Source organism: Ursus arctos, unplaced genomic scaffold (genome assembly GCF_023065955.2).
Source record: "Ursus arctos isolate Adak ecotype North America unplaced genomic scaffold, UrsArc2.0 scaffold_21, whole genome shotgun sequence".
Lineage (NCBI taxonomy): Eukaryota > Metazoa > Chordata > Mammalia > Carnivora > Ursidae > Ursus > Ursus arctos.
The window spans coordinates 447,704-462,588 of record NW_026622886.1 but is presented as its reverse complement, the minus strand read 5'-3'; the positions used below and the strand labels follow the sequence as shown (position 1 = coordinate 462,588).

Sequence of the window (14,885 nt, the reverse complement as noted above, 5' to 3'; positions counted from 1 at the left end):
GATCGTATGCTTCTTCTTCTCTAGCCTGTTGACCTGGTGGGTTACATTAATTGATTTTTTAATATTGACACAGCCTTGCACATGTAGACTGTGACCCAGTTGGTTATGGTATGTAATTCTTTTTTATATATTGCTGATTTTGATTTGTTAACATTTTGTTGAAGCTTTCTCTAAGTTCATGAGAAGTATCAGTCTGTAGTTCTCTTCATGCTATCTTTCTCTGATTTTGATATCAGGATAACAGTGGCCTCATAAAATAAGTTGGGAAGTATTCTTTCCTCTCCTATTTTCAGGAAGAGATTGTGCAATATCGGTGTCAATTTTTCATTAAATGTTTGGTATAGGGGCGCCTGGGTGGTTCAGGTCACAATCTCCAGGTCCTGGGATCAAGCCCCACATTAGGCTCCCAGCTCAAGCAGGGATAATGCTCAAATGTCAAATGCTCAAATGAATAAATTAAATATTAAAAAAATAATTCTCTTTGAATCCACTCCGGACATAGACATTTTTAAAAAAAGATTTTATTTATTTATTTGAGAGAGAGAGAGAGAAAAAAAAAAGAACAAGGGGAGGGGCAGAGGGAGAAGCAGACTCCCCGCTGAGCAGGGAGCCCGAAGTGGGACTAGATCCAAGGACCCTGGGACTGTGACCTGAGTCAAAGGCAGACATTTAATCAACTAAGCCACCCAGGCGCCCCCATAGACATTTTTTTTAAGTTTATTATTTTTTTAGTAATCTCTACACCCAACATGGGGCTTGAACTCACGACCTCAGATCAAGAGTCACATGTTCTTCCAACTGAGCCAGCCAGGCGACTCTGTAGACAATTTTTTAAAATGGGAGCTCTAAAATTATGAATTCAATTTCCTTGATAGTTATAGGACTTTTCAGATTATGTATCTCATCTTGGTTGAGTTTGGGTGCTCTGTGATTTTAAGGAATTGGTCCATTCCATTTAAGTGATCAAGTTAGGAGTGCAAAGCTGTTCACAGTATTCTTTTATTATCCTTTTAGCTGTAGGATCTGTAGTGATACTACTTGTTTCTTTTACTTTCTTTCTTTCTTTTTTTTTTGAGAGAGAGAAAGTGAGTGAGAGAGAGCACAAGCGGGGGAGGGACAGAGGGAGAAGCAGACTCCTTCCATCCCAGGACCCTGGGATCATGATCTGAGCTGAAGGTAGACGCTTAACCGACTGAGCCACCCAGGAGCCCACATACTCCTTGTTTCATTCCTGATATTGGTGATTCGTGTTTTCTCTCTTTTCACCTTGTCGGTCATTCTGGAGGTTTATAAAATTTTACTCTTTTTTCCCCCAAAGAACCAATTTTTATTTCATCGATTTTCTCTCTTGTTTTCCTGTTTTCAATTTCATTGATTTCTTTTTTTTTTTTTTTAAGATTTTATTTGACAGAGAGAGACAGCCAGCTGGAGAGGGAACACAAGCAGGGGGAGTGGGAGAGGAAGAAGCAGGCTCCCAGTAGAGGAGCCTGATGTGGGGCTCGATCCCGGAACGCCGGGATCACGCCCTGAGCCGAAGGCAGACGCTTAACCGCTGTGCCACCCAGGCGCCCCTCAATTTTATTGATTTCTACTCTGTCGTTCCTTCCTACTGCTTGCTTTGCATTTATGTTATTCTTTTTTTTTAAATATAGTTTCTTGCAGGAGGAACTTAGGTTATTGATTTGAGACTTTCCTCTTTTCCGACGGAAGCACTTGGCGCTATATATTTCCCTCCCAGCTCTACTTCACCTGCGTCCCACGAATTGCTGTGTATTTTCATTTTCAGGACTATATAGTGGGTCAGTTTCGAAAGGGGAGACAAAGACAGCTGTCTGCCAAAGTCACACTCCAACCGCCACCAGCACAGAGGTGTTGCCGGGAAGTGGCTGTCCAGCCGTGTTTCCAAGCTGTCCTTGCCCTTGGCGAGGCAAGAGGAACAGTTCTTGCCAACGGAGTGTGAGAAGCACTGCGTGTTTCTTCCACACCAATGCCGTTCAGAAATAAATATTGTTTCTCCACCCTCTCCCTTTCCACGGATGGAGGCAAGCAATGTTGGCAAAGCCTTCGGGGGTGGAGCCAAAAGGTGGAAGAATAGAGGTCCCTGAACTACTGCGTCTCGGAGAAAAGCCTCCCGCCAACCGTGACCACTCGTATCGGTCTGTTAAATGGGTGAGACACATGCCTTCTGAATTTAGCCGTTAATAGTTTGGAATGTACGTGTTAACAGTATGTCTTCGATGTTAGCCTCAAAAATCAGCCAGCGTACCTTGAAAGATGCCTGCTAATACTACGTTAAGGACACAGCATCCGTGAACATACTTGAACTTACTGGTTTTATACAGAAGCCGTTCTTGGGTATGAAAGGCCTTCAGTTTATTGCCTTGTTACACCTACTATACTGAGAACATTTTAAAAAATGCAGAAGAAGAACAGTTTGGACCTGAGGCCTGATCAGAACTCCCAGCTGAAAGCATTTGGGAGTGATTCGGAAAAGCCCACGCCCAGAGCTTTCTCCTCTGACAACACCTGCCTGGACCTCTGCTTTCTCCCCACTCATGTCTGCTCAAGACGAACATCTGGAGAACGGAGAATCCCTGGACTGCCTCACCACGCTGTTTCTGTTTCCTACCTCCCCACGATGGGCACGTAGACGCCCTGGGAAGGAGCTAGAGCTCCTAGACACTGAGCCTCGTTCTTGGGTCTTTACGCTCCATTTCTGCATTTCGGAGAGAACCGGGTCCAGAACCGTGTACAAAACACAACCCCACACTGCCTCTCCGTCCTGCTTGCAATGAAAACAACTTGCTCTCGTCTTAGATCTCTCTTGTATCACTTGCTGTATCTGTCTCCTGGGCCTTCTCTTTTTTAGCCAAATGTATTATATTTAAAATAGAAAGTCAGAATGGTTATATTTTTTAAAGAGAAATATCTTCCCTCCCAGGCCAAATGAGGGTGCTTTTCCCCATCTTTTCTCTCTGCACCTCCTCTCACGTGAAAGCTATTGAATTTGAGCTCTATTAACTCCTCTCTGGATTCTCAGCTCTGATTTATAGGACAAATTACCTATGTAGCGCTCAGGAAGGAACTTGTCTGTCGGGTAACGCTGGAGTTTGAGTTCCTGCCCTGCCCCCACGCCCGTTTATTCATTCATGGCATGGAGCGATCCAGAGGGCCAGAGCAATTTCATCAGCCCTTGGAATTCACGTACTGCGAGCATCCTCTCCCCGGACCATACCGCTACCCATAAATAGACATCACGTGGCTTCCTTTTATGATAAGGTCAGAGGAAACGAGTGCACAGGGAGAAGCCGTTAGGAGAGCCAGAGCTCTGAGTTCTCAGTATAAAACCTGAACACTGCTAGTCTTCTTGCCTGGGGGCTGGATCAGAGAGGAGGGGCAAGGAGCAAGAAGGCGGTTCAGCTCCCCAGGCGACTCCCCTGGATGCCTGAGCAGTTCCCTGACTCCCAGCAGCGGTCTCTGCCCTCAACCACCTTAAGGTGGGGTGAGGCCTGCAGCTGGCTCCCCGCCCCGCCTGCCTCGCCAGGCTCTGTGGCTCCCCTGGTTCATTTTCTGATAGAGCTGTCAGTTTTTATAGCTGATGGGAGAAATCCTTTTCTCTCTTAGCTGAATGTTAATTGGCCTTTCCCCTCTCCCATTCAGTTAGTACACGCCATCCCCTAGTCCCCACCCCAAGTACAGGAGTGTTCCAGAAAGACAAGGAAGGTGGTTCTTTCGAAATTGCTAAACCAGAGGTTCAGACGAAGCTAGAGGAGTGCACGGAGGGAGTTTTACTCACGCGCTTGGTAGCTCCCCGCCAGCTCGGCCCATCACTGGCTCTGGCCATCACTCACGCTACAGAGGACTCGGATTTCACAGGCAGATCTGTGAAGCCAGCTGGGTCCAGGGGGAGCCTCCGCTGAGCATGTTTGAGGCAGCAGGCACCAAGACGGGTCCTAGAGAGGCTGACTGACTAAGGAGACCCGGGAGACGAACTGATATCCTGGAACCATCGGTGTGATGTGACCAGAGCCACGGCGGAGGTGAGCCAGGGTACGAGAGGCTCACAGAGGGTCAGAGAGCCTCCCTGGAGAAAGCTAAGATGCAGGCGCACGGCACAGATTAACTAGGGTTCAGTGGGAGGGGTGACCCACGTGGAGGGGACAGTCTGTGCAAAGTCACAGGTGCATGGAACAGCGGGGCGCATGACAGGAGCACTGGGGAGCTTGGTTTGGCTGAAGGTTAAGGTCACGTAGAGGACCAGGTCACAGCAGGGCTCGGGCGCCCAAGCAGGTTTTCCCCCCTATAATTTCATGCACTTAATTGAGATTTAACTTCTATACCATTAAGTTCACCAGCTAGGGGCAGCTGGGTGGCTCAGTCGGTTAAGCATCTGCCTTTAGCTCAGGTCATGATCTCAGGGTTCTGGGAGCGAGCCCCACATTGAGCCCTGCATTGAGCCCCCCATGGGGCTCCCTACTTGGCAGGGACTCTGCTTCTCCCTTACCCTCTGCCCCTCCCCCCTGCTCATGCTCTCTCTCTTGCTCTCTCTCACTCTCTCAAATAAATAAATATTTTTTAAAAAGCTCACCAGCTTAAGTTGTACAATTCAATGGTTTTTAGTGTATTTACAGAATTGGGCGCCTATCACTATAATCTAATTTTACAACATTTTCATCAGCCCCAAAAGGAAACCTCCCGAACAGGGTTTTTGACAGGGGCCTGGCCCGGCCTAATTAGGCCTCCCGTCAGCTTGGCAGCAGCACAGAAAGGGGCTCGAAGGGGCAAGCCTGGCCCCCTTTGTGCAGCCTAGAACGTAAGCGATGAGCACAGCAGCAACATGCGCGAGGGTTCAAGATTTGTGGCAGCCACGGCGGGGGGTGGGGGTGGGGGTGGAATTCAGTCCGCCTCTTAGATTCTTATTCCTTGACAGGAAGAGAACTGGGTTATGAACACTCAGGCCATTTTTTGCTGGCTGGCTATTTAGTGGCAGTGATACAAATCAGTATTAGAGATAAATGTTGCCTATTTACAAAGAAAAATGGATAGAGAGGCCATATCGCAGCACAATCCAGAATTCTGAAGTTTCTGCAACATGGGAACTGCACAGAGCACTATCCATATGGCTCATGCAGCAAACCCACAGCTTGTCTGCACCAATGAAAGGGCAGGGGCTCTGTCCTCGAAGGCCCTGTAGGGTGACCAAAGTGCAGTCACCGTGACCCAGGGCGGTGACCGGCTGCCTCCAGGTAGCACAGCTGGCCCATTCGAACCCAAAATCTTTAGCAAGGCAGGACCAGGGAGAATGGGTACCTCTGGGCTGTGGCTTTGGGGGCAGTGGGTCTGATCCGAGCATCATGCTACGATAATTGTATCTTTTTAAAAAAATATTTATTTATTTATTTGAGAGAGAGAGAGTGTGAGTTGGCGGTGGGTGGGGAGGGACAGAGGGGGATGGAGAATCTCAAGCAGACTCCCCACTGAGTGTAGTGCCTGATGTGGGACTCGATTCCACAACCCCGAGGTCAGGACCTGAGCTGAAATCAACTTTTTTTCTTTTTAAAGATTGTATTTATTTGACAGAGAGAGAGACAGCCAGCAAGAGAGGGAACACAAGCAGGGGGAGTGGGAGAGGAAGAGGCAGGCTCCCAGCAGAGCAGAGAGCCCGATGTGGGGCTCGATCCCAGGACCCCGGGATCATGACCTGAGCTGAAGGCAGATGCTTCACTGACTGAGCTACCCAGGCGCTCCGGTTTTTTGTTTTGTTTTGTTTTAGTTTTTAATTGTAAGAAAGAAACAAAAACAAAAGCAAATGAAGCCAGCTTTCACAATAAAGGGGACTCAGTTCTGAGAACACCTGGGCTAGGATCGTGTGAAAAAACTCTCTCTACCGAAACAGAAATGCATGGTAAAGTATAACCACACAAAAAGATCGTAAGTGTGTAGGGTGTGATTTGACCCCACAGCTGAATCTGGGAGGGATGCCAGAGACAGGTGGAAGGATATCAGGGCCCGTAACCCAGGGCCCTCAGCTTTGGCCTCCACGTTGAGATGAATGTAGAGATCAAAAGTAAATCGCCAGCAGACAGGAGGTAGAGATGAAACTGACTCTTTGGGAAACGCCATCACCAGGCACAAGGAAGCTTGTCTACCCCAGCACGGGCAAGAGCAGTGGGGTCCTCAAAGAGGATCCTCTGAAAACTGCAAACCGGCTGTCTGTGCTTTGAGTGGGCTGGAGCTCCAAATTTATATTGCATGCATGGTCTGGGATTCATATGTTAAGAGAAAAAAAAATTGATCCCAAGCTGGTGATAATTCTAGACCACCTGGTAAAGCAGATGCAAGATGGCTTTAGAGGGACACTCTTCCATCTCAGGTAGGGGTCTCCAATTCCCACAGAAGAAACAAGCTCCTCCAAAGATGAGCTCACAACATCAAATCCCAGGATGTGTGAAGAAAGAGGTCATCTTGAACATGCCAGCAGGTGCCACAAACACGAGGATTCGAGCCCTAAGACCGAGAGCACAGAGCAGCCCACAAAGGAGAGTATGCACGCAGAATGTTTAGGATGATTGAAGGCTAAACTGAAAGAGTCAGACGCTTAAGGAGATAACAATACATCAGGAAGGCAAGAACGAACAACATTTCCAGATGGAATGACACGGTGTCTGAGATTTGGGGAGCAGTATGTGTACAACAGGAATGGCCGTGGGTTGATACTTGCTGAGGGTGAAGAATCGTAAGTGTAGCGGGGCTTTTTATTCTATTGTCTCTAATTTTATATACATTGGGAAAAATCCATGAGGAAGTTCAAAAAACAAGCAAAATACAGATCACCAGATAGAACTTCTAGAAATGCACAGCAGACATAATGAGATGTAAACGTCAGGACAGGTCTGATGGCAGATGGTACACGGATGAAGAGAGAACTGGTGAACTAGAAGATATGAGAAAATATCCAGAGCACAAAGTAGAGGGATAAACATATAAAAAACTTCCAGAGAGATTAAAAGACACAGAGGAGAGACACCCCCCCCCCCGTTAGAGAGCAACTTGACATCACCTGGTGACATGCTAGGACCCACCCGTTTCACTTCTAGGCAAGTATCCTAAGGAACGTGTGCAGGAGCGCTAGGCCGTGTGTAAGAATGTTCACAGCAGCACTAGGTGTAATCGAGAAAAGATGGGCGTGAGCTAACTATCCTTCAGTGGCAGAGAGGATCCATCATTGCATTTTATTCATATAACTGATTACTACAGAGCAGTAAAAACAAGCTGCCGCTAATGTATCTACGAGGATATTTCTCAAAAATGTAAATTGCAGAGGGATACGTCAGAATGATAACTTTAATGTAAAGCTTAACAATATAAAACAATACTACATATTGTTTAGGGGCAGAGAAGCATCTAATAAAAGGTACTGTTAGGAATAAGCAGGATTGTTGCATGTGATAATAAGCAACAGCGAGAAGACACAGGAAGTCTGAAGGCTTATGCACCCAACAACGTGGCAAAGATGGTCAGAATTACATGGAGAAACTGACCAATCCATTCTGCTGGTTTGGACCATCCAAGAAACATGCCCAGTTGGAGTGAGATACACAAGAGATTTATTGCGGGGAAACGTCTGTAAAGGACGACGGGGAAAAGGTGCAGGAGGAGCCCGGAGAGCCTCGGCCCCCTCGTGCAGGTCTGACACCGGAGAGAGAAGGAGGAAGCCTCACACGGCAGTGTGACTGACAGGAAGCTGTGGCCAGGCAGCTGGGTTGTCCTCAAGCAAAGACTGGGGCAGAAATGGTCCTGCCTGGCTCTCATCCCCCGTGGTGATTAGCCACTGGCTGGGAGCAGCCCAGGGAGGCGGGAGGTGGGAATGTGGTTTGGGTGTAAATGCCACAGCAGGTCTGAATGCCCCCTCGAGCTTGGAAGCTGGAGGCTGACTATTCCCCCTGCAGCCAGTTCCTCTTACGCGGACTCTGAGCGGCCCCCATCCACGGCTGCCACAGGTACCATCACAATAGAATATCGTGAGAGACATCACACGTAGCCCTCAGCGACTGACGGATCAGGCAAAGAGAGAGACAGTCTCCTAATTAATGGACAATAATCAACGCCTATATCCTGGAATTAGAGAACAGACCTTGCAAAGCACACATGGGACTTTTATGAAAATCACACATGTAGTCGGTCACAAAGCCACCGCCAAACCATACAAAGAACTGAGAGTTGGCCATGATAAAATAAGATTAGAAATAAATCATAAAACTGTTTTTTGGGGGGCGCCTGGGTGGCTCAGTTGCTTAAGCGTCAGCCTTCCGCTCGGGTTGTGATCCTGGGGTCCTGGGATGGAGCCCCGAGTTGAGCCCTCTGCCTAGCAGGGAGCCTGCTTCTCCCTCTGCCGCTCTGCCTACTTGTGCTCTCTCTCTCTCTCTGCCAAGTAAATAAATAAAATCTTTTTTAAAAAACGGGTTTTTTTTTTAAGTCATAGGTTTTGGAATTTATTTATTTTCTTATTTTATTTTATTTTATTTTTTTAAATGCAGGGCCTGAACCCACGACCCTGAGATCAAGACCTGAGCTGAGATCCAGAGTCAGATGCTTAACCGACTGCGCCACCCAGGCACCCCTGTTTTGAAATTTAAATTCATGGATCATCCAATATAAGGGTCAAAAATGTCATATGGGAAATCAGAAAATATTTAGAACTGAAGGATGCTTAGATTGCTACGGGCTGAAAGCAGACGGTCATCACTACAGGAGCACGCACAGGGAAATTATTGCCTGACACGCCCATTAGAGAAGAAGAAATGTTCAAAATGAATGAGCTAAGTGTCCAGTTCCGGAAGTAAGAAAGAGAATAGAATGAAACAACAAAAACAAAAGCAGAAGGGGAGGAAATAAGGCCGTAAGAAACATAAGAACAGAAGTTAAAGGAAACAATAAGAGGAAACACAGCTGGATCTTAGAGAAGACTGGTAAACCAGGCAGCTCTGAGGACGTAAAGGAGAAGGCACAGCGCTTGTCGGGAACGGACAAAAAAGAACCTAGCACGGCTAGAGCAGAGGTTCAAAAATAAGGATGGCTCACACGTACAGTCGGTCTTTCACACCTCATTCTGTAATGCTGTATTTACAGTTGAGGCCGAAACACAAATCCTTTGTGCGCGCTAGCAGGGACGGGCTAACACTTGGAGAGGACTTACCGCGAGCCATTCCCTGCGCCTGCCCTGTTCTCTCTGAAGAGAGAGAACACCTCCATACCTTTGGGCAGGCTGTTTCCTCAGCTTAAAACACCCTTCTCCTCTTATGTCTCCTGCAAGGTTTGGCTAAAATGCAACTCCTCCGATTGTTCCTGCCAGTAGCATCCCCACTATCCACTCTGTCCTTCTTCCTTACCAAGAGAAACGTAATTTTGTTCAGGATAAGAATATGCCCCATTTAAAATGACCACGTCTACAATACTATATTCCCAGGTTCCCCCGCATCTCAGGGTGGCATGTGACACAGTTTTGGCCAATGAGATGTAAGCAGACATTTGCTAGGCATATTTTTTGAAGATTTTTTTATCTATCCACCCATCCACCCATCCATTCATCCACCCATCCACCCATCCATCCATCCGTCCGTCCATCCATCTATCCACCCATCCGTCCATCCATCCATCCATCCATCCATCCATCCATTCATCCACCTATCCATCCATCTATCCACCCACCCACCCATCCACCCATCCATTCATCCACCCATCCACCCATCCATCCATCCGTCCGTCCATCCATCTATCCACCCATCCACCCGTCCATCCGTCCATCCATCCATCCATCCATCCATCCATCCATCCATCCATCCATTTCTGAGAGCCTATAAAGTGCCAGGCACAATATTTAAGGACTTGACACAGAAAATGAGTGGTATTTGTCCCCTGCCTTTAAGTAACTATACTCTATTTGCGAAGACAGATAAGGAAACAATATCTATCCATTTGTGGTAAGTACTACGCTAGAGGTAAAAGAGGAATATATTTTTTAATGTATTAATATTTTTTTCCTTCTCTTATTCAGCCAGAGGGACCTGTTTGCCTCAGGGAGGATTGCGATTTCCAGAGGAGGAATGTAACAAGTGAAAAAAAAGATGACCTTTTTTGTCTTTTGAGTATTAAGACCAACTCTGCGTGCACGAGACAATAGTCTTGAAACTGAGCTTGTTTCGGAGAAGAAAGGGACTGTCTAAATTCTAAAGGCTTCCCTTTAAGAAATGGTAACTGAGTGTCATGGACTTGGACATGAGCAGGCTGCAAGGCCAGAGGATATATATGATTTGGGGAAGTTCCCGTGGGGTAGGAAGAGACCGGAGATCTGATAGGAGGGCCCTGGTTCCCTCCTCTGGGTCGGAACAGCAGGTGGAAGGCCCAGTGTGAGTGTGGGGACCAGAACCAGGGACTGCCCAAGCTGTGGTTTCAAAGGACTCAGGTGGAAACCCAAGAACCAGGCAGCACAGCCTGCTCTGTGGGCCCCAGGACAGGCCACCAGGAACGACCTCAGCCCCTTGTCTTTAGAGGCAGGAGCAGGGAGCCTGGACCCCACCTGGGGAAGAAGCAGGAGAAGCAGCCCTGACAGGAAACCTGAACCTGAATGCACTTGAACTACTCTTGACGCACTTGCGTAAACGCAGGAGTTTTTGAAGCCCGTAAAGACAGTTCGCTTTTATTAGCAAGTTCACGGTGTCTTGATTTTTTTTTTCTTTTTCTGCCCTTCATGAGAGTGGGGACTTGGGAGCAAGACAGAATCAGTTATAGACCACTTTCAGTTCCATCTCTGTGTACCTCTGCTCACAGTGTGAAGATTTTTATCCCACGACGGAGGGGTGCACAGGGGGCTAAGGAGCCAGAGGGGCTGGGAGTCAGCGGCCAGCTTCACGGGCGTACAGCCAGGGCGGCCAGGCCAGCTCAGAAGGGCCTGTATTTAGAGTTTCATGCTCTATGGTCACTATCCTGAAATTCTTTTCTTTTTTTTTCTAAGTTTAAAAAAATTTTTTTTAAAGATTTTAATTATTTATTTGAGAGAGAGAGAGAGAGGGCACAAGCAGGGGGAGGAGCAGAGGGAGAGGGAGAAGCAGGCTCCCCACTGGGCAGGAAGCCAGACAACCGGGCTCGATCCCAGGTGACCTGAGCCAGAGGCAGACGCACCACCCAGGTGCCCCACTATCTGAAATTCTTAATAATTTTACCTTTGAATTGTGTTTTTAAGTGAAGTTTGATGGGACGATAGAAGTGTGGGGGCTTGGGGTCCTGGCTCACAGGCAGTCCCCGCCTCCTACGACCTCTCTGGACTACATGGTTCTCAGCACCTGCCGCCGGGCCTCCCCCTCCCCAAGCCAGCCTGCTCTGCCCTCAGCCCGGGCTGGTGACTCAGTCATGCTGATGGGGGGGGGCGTTGGGGAGGACCGGGGGTCACTATAGCCTTCTGTTCCCAGCAGAGGCCTCGGGGAAGACACGGTGGCAACTGTCTTTGCCCTGGGCAGCCCGGTCTCCACTGCCGACCACTGCCGGACCCCGACCGTAGGCTACCAGGGCCACTAGCAGAAGTCATAACACTAAATCCGGTTGGCTTAGAGGCCTCGGTGAGATTTTAAGTTTTTATCTTCTGTATTGGCCGCAGCTGATTATTGGAAGTCTACCTTTATTTCTTTCAGTCACGAGGGTCCAATTCTGTTTTCAAGGTTGACTAGTTCCCCCTCCCTCCCAGCAACTACCACTTCTCAGAGCCTTCTCCTTCCCCAGCTGACCCCAGACCGCTCTCTGCGTTTCTCCTGTGTGGCACCTGGAGCCTTTGGGGTTTCCGCCCACCAGTGGTTTGTGACTGTCACAGGCCTTTCTAGGAACAGATGGAGACCTGTGACCTCCCCAGCCTGAAGCCTGCGTGGGGGCTGCGGTCAGCCCTCGGTTCACCGCTCAAAGCTGGCGCCCCTCCTTCTGGGCCACACGTTTGCAAACAAAACAGAGGCCACGCTTGGAAGATCACGTGGCAAAGTTACAACAGTGACATTCCGGAGTGCGGTAGTTTCTGGGAAAGTGCCTGCCTTTGGCTCAGACGCACTTTTCCTGAGATCTTTGCCAGAGAACCCTGGAATTAAAATTAGGTCATCTGCAAAATAAAACTGATTTTTAAAGTAATATTTAACTCAGCCCCCGGTGTGTGCATGCATTCACGCATACATAGTTCACGCACGCAGCCACGCGCATTTAAGCCTCACTAGTCTGTCAGCTGTGGAAATAAATGAAGACCCACCACCAAAGGAGAAAAGCAAAGGCTTTTCCTTCCAAACTTGCTACAGCAAAGGAGTGGGCCACTTGCGTTTTGGCGAAGATTCAAAGGCAGGCAGGGTGGGGAAGGTTCACAGTGGAGGAAGGGAAGGCTTCGGGGTGCCCTGATGGGAGGCTGTGGGCCTGGGGAAGCTGCAGGTGGCTGATGACCAGGGGGTGTCCTATGCGATTGGCTAGGGGTACCTATGTGGCTTTCTCTGGTTGGTCCTCAACTGGGAGGGGGGACAAAAATTAGGGAAGCTGCCAGTTATTAATCTAGATCTGGTCATTTGGGGTTAATCGTTAGGGAAGCTGTTTAGCTTTGCGGACTGTGACCTGCGCTAGGACTCTGGCTTCCTGCAAGTCTGATTTACCATAGCCTGGCCTTCCGGGTTTTTACTGTAGGTCGGGGGGGGGGGGTGTCCCGGGCACGTTGCTGCAGCCTGTGAGTCAAAGTTCTATTTTTACATATGCTCCTGCGTTGTCCGTTTTTATCTTCAGCCTCTCAGGATAATTATGTAAGAATTGGTCAAATAAGTCCATCCCTTCTCTCTGAAGTGTAAATCCGTCCACTCAGCAGGTTTAAAAGGTGACCTTATCAATGAGTAGCAGTTATCTGCTTAATACTGTCAGATCTCCAACACCCTCAGGGAGCAAATTCGTAAGAAATACGCATTACTAAAGCGTAGCCGCCTCCCACGTAGAACCAAGCTTGTGTTTGGCCTCAGCACGGACACCAGAGATCCTACTGGACCTGGACTGGGAGAGAAAACGATGGCATCTCCTCCTACTGCGGGGGGCGGCTCCTTCCCCCCCCCCCCGCCCTGTCCCGACTCCACGCAGTGTCTCACCGGGCAGCACTCCTGAATGAATTCTGATGGAGGACAGAGAATTAAGGAGCGAGGAAAAGTAGCTTGTTAATACAATTCAGAAAAACTCATGCTTTCCTCCTAAGTGATTAGGACAAATAACTTAGCCAGACTGCCGTTCGGTAGTGGGGATGAGGAGAGAACTCTGGAAGACCCATCCTCGGTCTCCTGCCTGTCTCGATGGTGGGAGCCGAGAGGACGCTCCTGAGACGGGTGCTCTTTCTCCCATCAGGAGCTCTTAGAGCTTTTCTCTGGGAGCAACTCTCCATCCTTGGTTCCTCTGCTTCCAAACCTGGGTGCTCCCAAGGCCATCACTTCACTATGGCGCCGAATTTCAACAAAGGCAAGGGAACGGGCCACAGAGGTGAGAAGAAAGGCCCCCTGGCCGGATGATGGCATCGGGGGACCACTTTGCCCCTGAGTCAATAATGACTTTGGGCCAACCAGTTGTTTAATGCATTTTGTTTCAGATTTCTTACTGGCACATTGACAATGAAAAGACCGGTTGCTTTCCATCTATTCATTCACTCAAATGCCCAGGCATCACGGGCTGGGGCCGTGCAAGACAAGGTCCCCACCTTGCGGACCTTCCAGCTACAGAGAGGCAGATAATAAGTACGTAAGCAAATCAGCAACTTGCAGTCTTGAAGCACGGAGCCTGACGCGGGTCTCGATCCCAGGACCCCGAGATCATGACCTGAGGCGAAGGTAGACGCTTCACCATCTCAGCCACCCGGGCATCCTGAGGGCAATCCTTTTACAGCATAAGCCCAATCTCAAAATTCAAAATTCTCCCATGGTCTCCCAGCTCCCCCAGAGTGACAGCCAATGTTCTCACGGTGACGAGCAAGGTCCTGCCGGACCCGCCCCCAGCCTCTCAGACCTCATCCTACTCTCTCCTTCATTCCCTGTGGTCCAGCCTGCCTGTGCCTCACTGCCTGGGGACCCTGCCGTTGCAAGGTGACCTGTGTCCAGGTGTGCGGCCGTTGGGCCGGCACGATTATTAATGGTGCCACTTTCCCTCCCAGGGGCCCCGGTCTGGATGATGAATTAGATGGCCGTGCTGGCCTCTACATTTGCTGTTTTCTCTCTGCCTAGCCTGCTCCTTCACCAGATAGCTGCTGCCTTCCCTCCCCTGCTTGGGGTCTCTGCCCACGCGTCACCTTCAGTGACCCATCTGTGACCACGCCATTTCTGTGGCACACCCCCCTACCCCAGCATCCCCCGTCCTCCTCCAGGACTTGCTTTTCCTCCCCGGCACGTCTCACTGGCTACCATTCTGTTTGTTTTTCTCACGCGTCGATTATGTGCCCCGCTCCTGCCACGCAGGCTCTGTGCAGGTGCGCGTCTTTCAGGTCTGGTCCGCTGCTCTGTCCCCAGTACCGAGAACAGCGCTCAGCACGTGGAGGTGCCCGAGAGAGTAACCGGATGACGGTGGGGTGCTGCTTTGGGTGAGATGGTCAGAGAAGGTTTCTCTGAGGGGTTGGCACTGAGAGTACGATCTGTATTATTTTCCCTTGGCTGCTGTAACAAGGCGCTACAAACGTAGTGGGTTAAAACAATCCCAGTTTATTATCTGAGAGTTCTACAGGTCCAAAGCCCAAACTGGGCCTCACTGAGCTAGAATCAAGGTGCTGGCAGAAGTGCATTCGTTTCTGGAGGCTCAGCGGTGGGAGAGGGGGGGCATTCTGGCCTTCTACATTCCTTGGCTCATGGCCCCTG

General features: G+C 49.2%; 1 long non-coding RNA gene across 1 annotated transcript; it reads left to right on the top strand.

Moving 5' to 3' along the window:
* The first annotated feature begins 3,813 nt into the window (after positions 1-3,813).
* On the top strand, positions 3,814-12,165 carry LOC130544479 (uncharacterized). Its single transcript, XR_008960779.1, has 2 exons — positions 3,814-4,040; positions 8,538-12,165. It is a non-coding gene; the product is annotated as an uncharacterized LOC130544479 (long non-coding RNA).
* Positions 12,166-14,885: the final 2,720 nt, after the last annotated feature.